The following is an 11,703-nucleotide window of genomic DNA, read 5'->3' on the forward strand; positions in this document are numbered from 1 at the left end:
ACCATCTATTTAAGTGAAAAACAGGGTAACAAAGAGTGCTGTATTATGTGTTACCTACTATAAGTTATGTAAAAATTCAGAGGAGGGGGAAATTAATCGGATTAAGATGAGGAAGCTTTCATGGAAGGAATAAAGGTTTAAACTGAGCTTTGAAGGATGGGTACAATTAAAAGAAAGAAGTATATTGGGCGGCGCCTGTGGCTCAGTGAGCAGGGCGCCGGCCCCATATACCGAGGGTGGCGGGTTCAAACCCAGCCCCGGCCAAACTGCAACAAAAAAGTAGCCGGGCGTTGTGGCGGGCGCCTGTAGTCCCAGCTACTCGGGAGGCTGAGGCAAGAGAATCGCTTAAGCCCAGGAGTTGGAGGTTGCTGTGAGCTGTGTGAGGCCACGGCACTCTACCGAGGGCCATAAAGTGAGACTCTGTCTCTACAAAAAAAAAAAGAAGTATAGCGTAAATGAAGGAGAAATGATCAGTCTGATAAGAGTTAAGGCATTAAAACTGCAAATAGTTTCTTAGGTGACCAGATCGTGAAAAATCTCAAAAAGCAGGTGGACATTTTTTTTTTTTTTTTAAGTTCTTGATAAGAGGAGGCATTCTAGTGTACTGGAAGTGGTATTGGGTTGGAACTACAAAAGCCTGGTTTCAAGTTTTGTCTCTGACTAGTTAGAGGTCCTTAGGCAAATTAACTCCCTGAGCTTCTATTTGCTGGGTTTGAAAAAAGTGCTTATGATGGGCCGCGCCTGAGGCTCAAAGGAGTAGGGCGCTGGCCCCATATACCAGAGGTGGTAGGTTCAAACCCGCCCCCTGCCAAAAAAAAAAAGTGCTTATGAGAATTCGAGGCATTAGCAGATGCGGCTGTGTCTAGCATTCATAATAGGTTTTCTCAGATTTCCTTTCTGCCTCTTTCCCGCCCCACCAAAAGTGTGAACTAGGGAACTATTAAAATTTCATTTTTCAGCAGATGAGGAAGACAGTTTTTGAAGGCTAATTTTCTTTCTTTTTTTTTTTTTTTGAGACAGAGTCTCACTATGTCACCCTGGGTAGAGTGATGTGACGTCACAGCTCACAGCAACCTCAAACTCCTGGGCTTAAGCAATTCCCTTGCCTCAGCCTCCCAAGGAGCTGGGACTACAGGCGCCTGCCACAATGCCAGGCTATTTTTTATTGCAACTGTCATTGTTGTTTAGCTGACCTGGGCCAGGTTCGAACCCACCACCCTCGGTTCAGTGCCAAGCCTGAAGGCTAATTTTCTAGTCAGGACTTCTCTAGGCTAGATATGAGACTCATAGTCTATTGTGTGGAAATTTCCCTTTCTGGTTAGCACATTTTATGCAGATGAAATTTAGTTACAATGGGTCATTCCCTTCCTTGGGTTACTTTGGTGGGAAGTGTTTTTTTGTTTGTTTGTTTTTTTAACAGTCCTATCTGAGATATACTGTACCTTCTCCACCAGCCATCTGTAGTCACTGCTTTAGTATTTTTCTTTTTTCTTGCTAAAGTACTTATAGTCCCAAGAAGGGGCAAAAGTGATTTTGGCTGCCTCCTGCCCTGTTGTTTTAGCAAGATTATGCTGGGTGGATTAGAGTGGGCATAGACTTTGTTGACCTAAATAAGTAAACTGAGGCAGCAGTAATGTAGGTAGAGTTTTTTTGAGCCAAGGTTGAGGACTACACCCCAGGAAATGCTGGGAAGTGCTCTGTAAAACAAAGGATGGGCTCAAGTTTTTAAAGAAAAAAGGACAAAGCAGGAGGGGGGCAATTACAAAAGTCATTTTTCAGTAATTTCCATTGGTTTGGAGAAATAATATCAATTCGCGATTGGCTGTATATGTTCTAGTGAGCTATAGGGTTTGAATCACAGTATCCAGCATATGGTATTATCACTTTACTTTATGGTAACAGTCTAGAGTCCATATAGTAGGCAGCTTGGAAAAAACTGCTTAGCTCAAGGGACAGTGAGACTGCTATCTCATTTTAATATCTCTCTGGGTCTGATAATTTAAAGGGGGCTTACATTCCCCCAATAAAAAGTTTCTTTTTCAGCCGGGTGCAGTGGCTCACGCCTGTAATCCTACCACTCTGGGAGGAAGAGGCTGGTGGATTGCTTGAGCTGACGAGTTCAAGAACAGCCTGAGAAAAGCAAGACCCTGTCTCTACTAAAAATAGAAAAACTGGGGCAGCGCCTGTGGCTCAGTGAGTAGGGCACTGGCCCCATATATGGAGGGTAGTGGGTTGCCTCAGCCTCCCAGAGGTTTTGCCTCGCCCCCGCCAAACTGCAATTAAAAAAAAAAGAAAGCTGAGGCAAAAAGATCACTTGAACCCAAGAGTCGGAGGTTTCTGTGAGCGAAGACGCGACAGCACTCTGCTGAGGGCAACAACTTAAGAATGTATCTCAAAAAAAAAAAAAAAGAAGTTTCTTTTTTTCCTCAATTTTATGCTGACCTTTATAGTAGTTGCTAGCTATTTAAATTTTAATTATGTAAAATAAAATGAAATTTAAAATGTCTTTCTTCAGATGCCCTAGCCACATTGCATGGACTCAGTAGACATATGTGGCTATTGACTACCATATTAGACAATCCTTCAGACGTTACAATCATTGGTTTGACTAGGGCTGAAAGATCCACAGTGGCTTCACTCACATGTCAAGGCCCCTGTGCTAGCAGTTGGCTAGGTCCCTCAATTTTCTACATGACCTCTTTCTTCACATTGACCTCTCATTAATCAGTCATTTAGTCTGGGCTTCCTGACCTGGTAACAGGCAGCCAAGTGGGTGAAAATGGAAACTGTGAGGCCCCTTAGAACTAGGGCTATAAGTTAAACACCATCACTTGTTATTGATCAAAATAAGATACAGAGCCAGCCAGGATTCACCAGGAGGAGAAATAGACGTCATCTCTTGATGGGAGACATGGCAAACTGATGCTACAGGCATGTGCAATCAGAGGAATTGTTGGGCCATCTTTGTTTTTGTTTGTTTTTTTCTGAGACAGAGTCTCCCTTTTTCATAGCAACCTCAAACTTTTGGAGCTTAAACAATTCTCTTGCCTCAGTCCCAAGTAGCTGGGATTACAGGCACCTGCCACTATGCACAGTTAATTTTTGGTTGTAGTTGTCATTGTTGTTTGGCAGGCCCAGGCTGGGTTTGAACCCACCAGTTCTGGTGCATATGACTGGCACCCTAACTGCTGAGCTACAGGCCCTGGGCCTTTTTTTTTTTTTTTTTTTGAGACAGTCTAACTATGTCACCCTCCGTAGAGTTCCGTGGCGTCACGGCTAACAGAAACCTCAAACTCTTGGGCTTAAGCCATTCTCTTGCCTCAGCCTCTCAAGTAGCTGGGACTACAGGTGCCTGCCACAACGCCCGGCTATTTTTTGTTGCAGTTGTCATTGTTGCTTAGCTGGCTCAGGCTGGGTTCGAACCTGCCAGCCTCATGTGGCCGATGCTATAGCCACTGTGCTATGGGCCATCTTTGGAAACAATCTACCACACCAAGAATGAGACAAGAGAATCTGGTAGTGGGAATGGAAAGAACAGAATGGATAAGAGATCGTACTCTTAAAATTTCACCCTTTTAACTGAACATGGTACTCCAGATTTATTTTCATCAATTCAGACAGTAGTAGGACTGTTACTTTTTTTTTTTCCTAGAGACAGAGTCTCACTTTGTCGCTCTCGGTAGAGTGCTGTGACATCACAGCTCACAGCAACCTCCAGCTTTTGGGCTTAGGTGATTCTCTTGCCTCAGCCTCCCAAGTAGCTGGGACTACAGGCGCCCACCACAATGCCTGGCTATTTCTTTGTTGCAGTTTGGCCAGGGCCAGGTTCAAACCTGCCACCCTTGGTGTATGGGGCCGGCACCCTACTCACTGAGCCACAGGTTCTGCCATACTATTACGTTTATTATCTAGACACTACTAATACCAACCTAAAAGGAAGAAGCTGACACAAAATTGAGTCACAGGTGCCGCCCTACTGAATCAAAATTAATATAGAGAATTTATTTGGGTCAAGATTGAGGCTGTAGCTGTAGTCCAGGACACACTTCCAAATTGTCTTGGGGAGGGCTCTAGAGAACAAATTAGAGGTTCAACTTTTATTTATTTATTTTTTCTTTTTTTTTTTTTAAGAGATAGAGTCTCGAGGTTCAACTTTTAAAGAAAAAAGGATGAATGAAGAAAGAAAGCAGTTCCAAAAGTTGCTCATCAGGAATTCTCAATGGTTTACAAAAATGACATCTATTAGTGATTGGCTATATTTTGTTGAACTGTAGGGTGTATTGTATTTTATGGCTACTTGTTCTGTTAGTCTAAAGCTGGGGTCCTCAAACTACGGCCCACAGGCCACATGCGGCCTGCCGAGGACATTTATCTGGCTCGCCAGGTGTTTTTGCCACAGCTGCCTGTCCTGCTTAGTAGCCGACTTGTCCCACCCTGGCCGCAGCGCACATATGTGGAATGTGCGCCAACTCTCCGACTCCGTTCCTTCTCTCTGTGTCTCTCCCCACCGGGTGTTATTGCCATCCTGCTTAGCAACCCACTGTTCCGCGGCACTGTGCATGTGTGGAATGTGCCCCACACTCTCCAATTCCCCTCCTACTTTTCGACTCCCCTCCTTCTCTCTGTCTCTCGACTCCTCATCTCAGTCTTGGGTGTAATCGGAGGAGTCACCAGGTTGCCTGTGCAGAGCCTGCTGCTGCCTAAGGATAGAGGTAAGAATAAGTTAGGATTTTTTTTTTTTTTTGAAGTTAGGAGGTCTTTTTTTTTTTATTATTTTGCAGTTAGTACGGCCTTTTTTTTTTTTTGCAGTTAAGGGGGCCTTTTTTTCTGAAGTTAGGAGGTCTTTTTTTTTTGCAGATGGGGGCACCTTTTTTGAAGTTAGAAGAGCCTTTTTTTTGAAGTTAGGAAAGCCTTTTTTTTTAAGTTGGTTAGTTGGTTGGGGGTAGTTTCTAGGAGGGTTGCATCACAGTGATAATGCAAATAGTCAGCGATAATGCAAATAGTCAGCGATAATGCACATAGTCAGCGCTCAGTGCTAATGCAAATTGTCAGTGCTCAGAGGTAATGCAAATGGTCAGAGCTCAGAGGTAATGCAAATAGTCAGTGCTCAGTGGTTATGATAATTGTAAGTGCTCAGTGTTAATGCAAATTGTTAGCACTCAGTATTAATGCAGATTGTCAGCAGTCAGTGTTATCACAAATGGTCAGTGGTCAGTGCTAATGCAAATGGTCAGTGCTCAGTGTTATCACATGGGGACCCCAAACTGGTAATCTGCCTAGGGCCCCATGGGAACTTAATCTGGCTCTGCAGACAGTCGAGGAGTAGAAAACCCAATTTAATTGCCAGTAAGTGCATTTATATTCTGATTGCTATTCAGTTGTGTACGATGTTGTATGTTGTGTGCTGTGTAAGCCCCAGTTCACACTGTTGCGATCTCTGAGCAGTGCAAGTTCAGCCATATGCTTGTATGGCTGAAATCGCATTAGATTTGGAAGAAAAAAAGGCATATGTGCCTTCTTTTTTTCTGCAGTAGAATCTGATCTCATGGGTCTTCTCACCCATGAGATCAGATTCCTGTGTGAGTTCACAGATTGCAGTGTGGTTCACACAGGGTAGTGTGAACTGGAAAGGTGGTGAAGGAACCGGCTCTGTAATCGTGCCTGTTCCCGCACCACACCAGTGTGAGCCTGAGGTAAAAGCGGAGTTCCACCATATGGGCACTGGCGAGGCTGAAATGATGTGGACTGGCAAGGCTGCATTGATGGGCACTGATCAGACTGCACTGATGGACACTGATCAGACTGCACTGATGGACACTGATCAGACTGCATTGATGGGCAGTGCAGTCTGTATGTCTCTGTGTGGGCAAAGTTATTGCTGGTATATTGTTTTTGGAGCAACAATATTGTATATTGTTTTATATATTGTATATATATAGTATTGTACTAATAGCAATTTGGAATCCCTAGGAAACAATGATATCAAGAAAGAGAAAAATTAACTTGGAATGTAGGATATTCAAAGAATAGTAGACTTATGATTACTTTTTCATGCAGTACAAGGAAAGAGCTGTGTGTTTGATATGCCAGAATATAGCATCTGTGTTCAAAGAATACAGTTTGCGTCGACATTATCAAACTCAACATAAAGATAAATATGATAGTTTGGTTGGAGAAGTGAGAAAAGATAAAATATTAGAACTGAAATATACATTGACAACTCAGCAAAATACTTTTGTGAAGCAGAAACAGCTAAATACTTCATCACTGTGAGAAAGTTTTCAAGTTGCCAAGATAATAGCATGCACTGGCAGACTATTCATGGAGGGAGAATTTGTTAAAGAATGCCTTCTTTCTGTTGCCAAAGAGATGCATCCAGAGAAAGCCGATTTATTTAGTACAGTGAGTCTTTCAGAACCCTCAATTACGTGAAAGATCGAAGAAATGGGAGACAATTTGCATCAGCATTTGCAAAACTCCACAAAAAACCTTTCCTATTTTTCCTTGGCACTTGATGAAAGTAATGATGTTCGTGATTCTGCACAACTTCTAATTTTTATTCGTGGTACAAATGACTATTTCAAAGTCACAGAAGAGCTTGCTGCACTGCAAAGCATCGAAGGAACAAATACAGGAGAGGATATTTATGAAAAGGTTTGCCAAACTGTGAATAGTTTGGATCTGGTCTGGGCAAAACTAGCCAGTGTGACAACTGATGGTGCTCCTAGCATGGTGGGGTCTAAGAAAGGAGTAATTGCTCGCATTAACCAAGAGATGGACAAACATAACCATTCTCATCCAATAGCCATACACTGCCTCATCCACCAACAAGCTCTGTGTAGTAAATCACTGAAGTGGGACTCTGTTATGAAAACTGTGGTATCTTGTGTTAACTTCATTAGAGGTAATACACTAAACCACAGACAATTTCAGGAATTTCTGTCTGAGCTAAATGTTGCCTGTGAAGACGTTCTGTACCACACAGAAGTCCATTGGCTGAGTCGAGGGAGAATTTTGAAACATTGCTATGACCTACTTCCATAGACTACAGCTTTTCTGCTTTCAAAAAACAAGTACCAGAGCTCAATGATGCAGAATGGAAATGGCACCTTGCCTTTCTGATAGATGTAACAGAGCTACCCAACAAGTTCAATGTGCAACTTCAAGGAAAGGGGAAGCTCATCTGTGATATGCAATCACATGTGAAAGCATTTGAAGTAAAATTAGGCCTCCTCATCAAACAAGTGAAAGAGGAAAATTTCTGCCATCTCCCCACAACTCAAAATCTGTTAGCAGAAAATCCATTGGTTGCATTCCCCCCAAAAATGTGTGGATTCACCGGAAAAGTTGCAAAAGGAGTTCCAGTTTAGATTTAAAGAGCTTCATCTCCATGAACAGGATATACAGCTTTTCCATAACCCATTTTCTATTGACATTGAAAATGTGGATACGATTTACCAAATGGAACTGGCTGAACTGCAGAATTGTGACTCTCTGAAAGATGCATTCAAGTCAAGCAGCCTTCCTAATTTCTATGCATCTCTCCCCTCTGAGACATGTTCTGATCTCAGGAACCATGCACTCAAAATGGCAACCATCTTTGGTAGCACTTATGTCTGTGAACAAACTTTTTCCAGAATGAAACATCTGAAATCTCCAACCAGATCTAGACTAACTGATGCACATTTGCATCATTTGTTACGACTAGCAGAGACAAATATGGAACCGTACATTGACCATCTCATTAGCCAAAAGCAGGCCCATAGTTCCCATTGAAATACTGGTAAGTTTGTTGATTTAACTTTACTTGTTCTTCATTTTTTTTTTCTTTTTTTTGTAGAGACAGGGTCTCACTTTATGGCCCTCGGTTGAGTGCCGTGGCCTCACACAGCTCACAGCAACCTCCAACTCCTGGGCTTAAGCGATTCTCTTGCCTCAGCCTCCCGAGTAGCTGGGACTACAGGCGCCCGCCACAACGCCCAGCTATTTTTTGGTTGCAGTTTGGCTGGGGCTGTGTTTGAACCCGCCACCCTCGGTATATGGGGCCGGCGCCTTACCGACTGAGCCACAGGCGCTGCCCTTGTTCTTCATTTTAAATATTGTATTTGTTCCCATTTTGTTTTTTTACTTCAAAATAAGATGTGTACATAGGAATTTGTTCATAGTTTTTTTTTTTTTTTTCTTAAACTACAGTCCGGCCCTCCAATGGTCTGAGGGACAGTGAACTGGCCCCATGTTTAAAAAGTTTGAGGATCCCTAGCCGGGTGTTGTGGCGGGCGCCTGTAGTCCCAGCTACTCGGGAGGCTGAGGCAGGAGAATCACTTAAGCCCAGGAGTTGGAGGTTGCTGTGAGCTGTGTGAGGCCACGGCACTCTACCTAGGGCCATAAAGTGACACTCCGTCTCTACAAAAAAAAAAAAAAAAAAGTTTGAGGATCCCTGGTCTAAAGCCTGTATAGCAAGTAGTTTCCTTAGGTTATTAACTCAAGGGGGAGTGAGATATGACTGCTAATACATCTTAAACACCTTTCTGGGCCTGATCATTTAAAGGGGCTGATATTCCTCAGATAAAAAGCATTTTCTTTCACACTATACAATTATATTAAAGTTGACCAGGCCAGTGACTCACACCTTCAATCCTAGAACTTGGGAAGCTGAGATGGGAGGATTATTGGAGGACAGGAGTTTGAGACCAGCATGACCAGCATAGTAAGACTCGCTCCACGGGTTCGGCCCATCCGCACAGAGTCCCCAGTTGGCGGCGCTTCGGAGCTGCCCAGCGGCCTGGCTGCCCGATGCTTCTGCCCCAGCCCGCGGGGCTGTGCGCTTAGTGCTCGGCTCAGGCCCCCAAAGCGCGGGGGCGGGCAACAGCGGCCTCCAGCCTGCGGAGACTGAACCGCTGGAGGACGAGGCAGCGGCTGCGGGGAGGAGGATGGGGGCTAACCAGTTAGTGGTGGCCAACGTGTACGACATGGTTGGGCTTCTGTGGATCATTCCTTTTCTTCCATAAGTCTGCTGCATATATGAAAATACAGTAGTTGACCACCTCCCTACATTGACCATCTCCTTCAGTTGATGTAATGTTCGTAAGACTGGACATGTGCCACATGAACTCAATGGAAGACCACCTCTGTGTAAGTTGTATCTTGACTAGTTGGACAGTATAACATACAATATTAATTTACCCTCTGTAACATAGTAAGACTCTGTCTCTAGGCAGGAGGCTCATGCCTATAATCCTTGCACTCTGGGTGACAAGGCAGCTGGATTGCTTAAGCTTCAGAGTTGGAGACCAGCATGAGCAAGAGCAAGACTCTGTCTCAAAAAATAGCCAGGCATTGTGGCGGGTGCCTATAGTCCCAACTACTTGGGAGGGCTGAGGCAAGAGGGTTGTTCAAGCTCAAGAGTTTGAGGTTGCTGTGAGCCATGATGCCACTGCACTCTACCAAGGGTGGCAAAGTGAGACTCTGTCTCAAAAACAAAAAAAAGACTCCATCTCTACAAAACATGGAAAAATTAGAGGGACATGTGGCACAAACTTATAGTCCTAATTACTTGGGAACCTCAGGCTGGAGGATCACTTGAGTCCAGGATTTTGAGGTTACTGTAATTTATGATGATGCCTCCACACTCTAGCCTAAGCAACAGAGCAAGACTCTGTCTCAAAAAGATAATAAAATAAAGTAGACTAAAGTTACATTTACATTTTTTAGCAGCCACATGATGCTATTTGCTCATGCAAAACTTGTGGTCATTTCACAAAGTCAGCCCCTTATTTATTTATTTTATTTATTTTTGAGACAGAGTCTCACTATGTCACCCTCAGTAGACAGCTCACAGCAACCTCAAAGTCTTGGGCTTAAGCGTTTCTCTTGCCTCAGCCTCCAACAGGCACCCACTACAATGCCCGGCTGTTTTTTTGTTGCAGTGGTCATTGTTGTTTAGCAGGTCCAGGGCCAGATTCAAAACTGCCAGTCTCAGTGTATGTGGCCGGCACCATAACTACTGGGCTACAGGCACTGAGTCTTAACTCCTTTTTTAGACAACATGCTGCCAAACCAAGTCTCATACTTGTGCAATGCAATTTTGTAAACATAAATTTAGGATCTTACCATAGAAGATACATAGAATAATGCTTTATGTGTGAAAATATGTATCTGGAATCAGCATTTAAAGTTTGTGAAGCTTGGTACTCTGGCTCATAGGCTGGGAATTTGCCTGAATCCTTTTTTTTTTTTTTTTTAACCTAAGAAAAAGCATTTCTTTTCTGACTGTTGTTCACCAGGCTGATACATCTGTTGTGGTTTTTCTGCTCATACACAGCAATACCACGTTGTTTGAAGTACTTGGAGATGGGCTGTTTTAGAGCATTTTTACTTCCTTCTCTGTTCTTGATTGACCTACTTATACTCATCAACCATCAACCTCTTGGGCATCCTGCTGTCTTCCGTTATCCAATATGTTTAGCTGGTGAGTGCAGTTGGGTTACAATCAACATTATTCCAAAAATGGTCAATTGTTTTTGCTCCTTACCTTGCTTCTTAGTCTATTCATATTCAGCCTGATTTGGAGGCTAGCATTTAGGGAACTATTCAAAAAGCTAGCTGTAGTATCATTAGCAAGATGCAGATACCACTGAAGCATAGCTCAGAGTAAGCACACTCTTCTGAATTCCTTCAGTCCTCCTTGTCACACACTTCATTTTGTCCCTGTAGCATGAAGTCTTATATCCTCTTATCTTACCTGACCTGGTGTCTCTCCCCTTCTTTGTCCTCCACCATGTTTCTTCCTCCCTGTTGGCCAAATCATCCCTTTCCTTTGGTTTCTCTAATGACACAGTCTCTTGCCTTTCTCCTCCTACTGCTCTGTTCTTTCTATCAGTTAATTTCCTTTGCAGCCTTTCTCGCCAGCCCCTTCTATGTGAGAGTACTTGAGAAGTCTGTTTTGGCCTTCTTACCCTACACATTCTTCCTAGGCAAAACCTATCCATTCTTGTGGCCTCAGTTTCTCAGCTACAAATTGCTCCCCAAACTTATATCTCTAGCCAGAATGCATCTCAGAGCTCCAGATTCAAATGCCTAACTGTCAGCTGGACATCTCTATCTGGATGTCTCAGGTCTGGTAGCGTGATTCCTCTTGCTTTGTTTTTATTTCTGAGTAATGTTTTGGCTATTCGAGGTTTTTTCTGATTCCATATAAAACGAAGTATTACTTTTTCAAGATCTTTAAAATATGACAATGGAGCTTTGATAGGAATTACATTAAAATTATATATTGCTTTGGGTAGTATAGACATTTTAACGATGTTTATTCTTCCCAGCCATGAGCATGATATGTTTTTCCATTTGTTAACATCTTCAGCTATTTCTTTTCTTAAAGTTTCATAGTTCTCTTTATAGAGATCTTTCACGTCCTTTGTTAGATAAACTCCCAAATATTTCATCTTGTTTGGCACTACTGTGAAAGGAATAGAGTCCTTGACTGTTTTTTCAGCTTGGCTATTGTTGGTATATATAAAGGCTACAGGTTTATGGGTGTTGATTTTGTAACCTTAGATATTGCTGTATTCTTTGATCACTTCTAAAAGTTTTGTAGTAGAATCCCTAGTGTTTTCCAAATATATGATCATGTCATCTGCGAAGAGTGAAAGTTTGATCTCTTCTGACCCTATGTGGATACCCTTCATCGCCTGAGACTGTACTATA

Source organism: Nycticebus coucang, chromosome 18 (assembly GCF_027406575.1).
Source record: "Nycticebus coucang isolate mNycCou1 chromosome 18, mNycCou1.pri, whole genome shotgun sequence".
In the NCBI taxonomy this organism is placed as follows: Eukaryota; Metazoa; Chordata; class Mammalia; order Primates; family Lorisidae; genus Nycticebus; species Nycticebus coucang.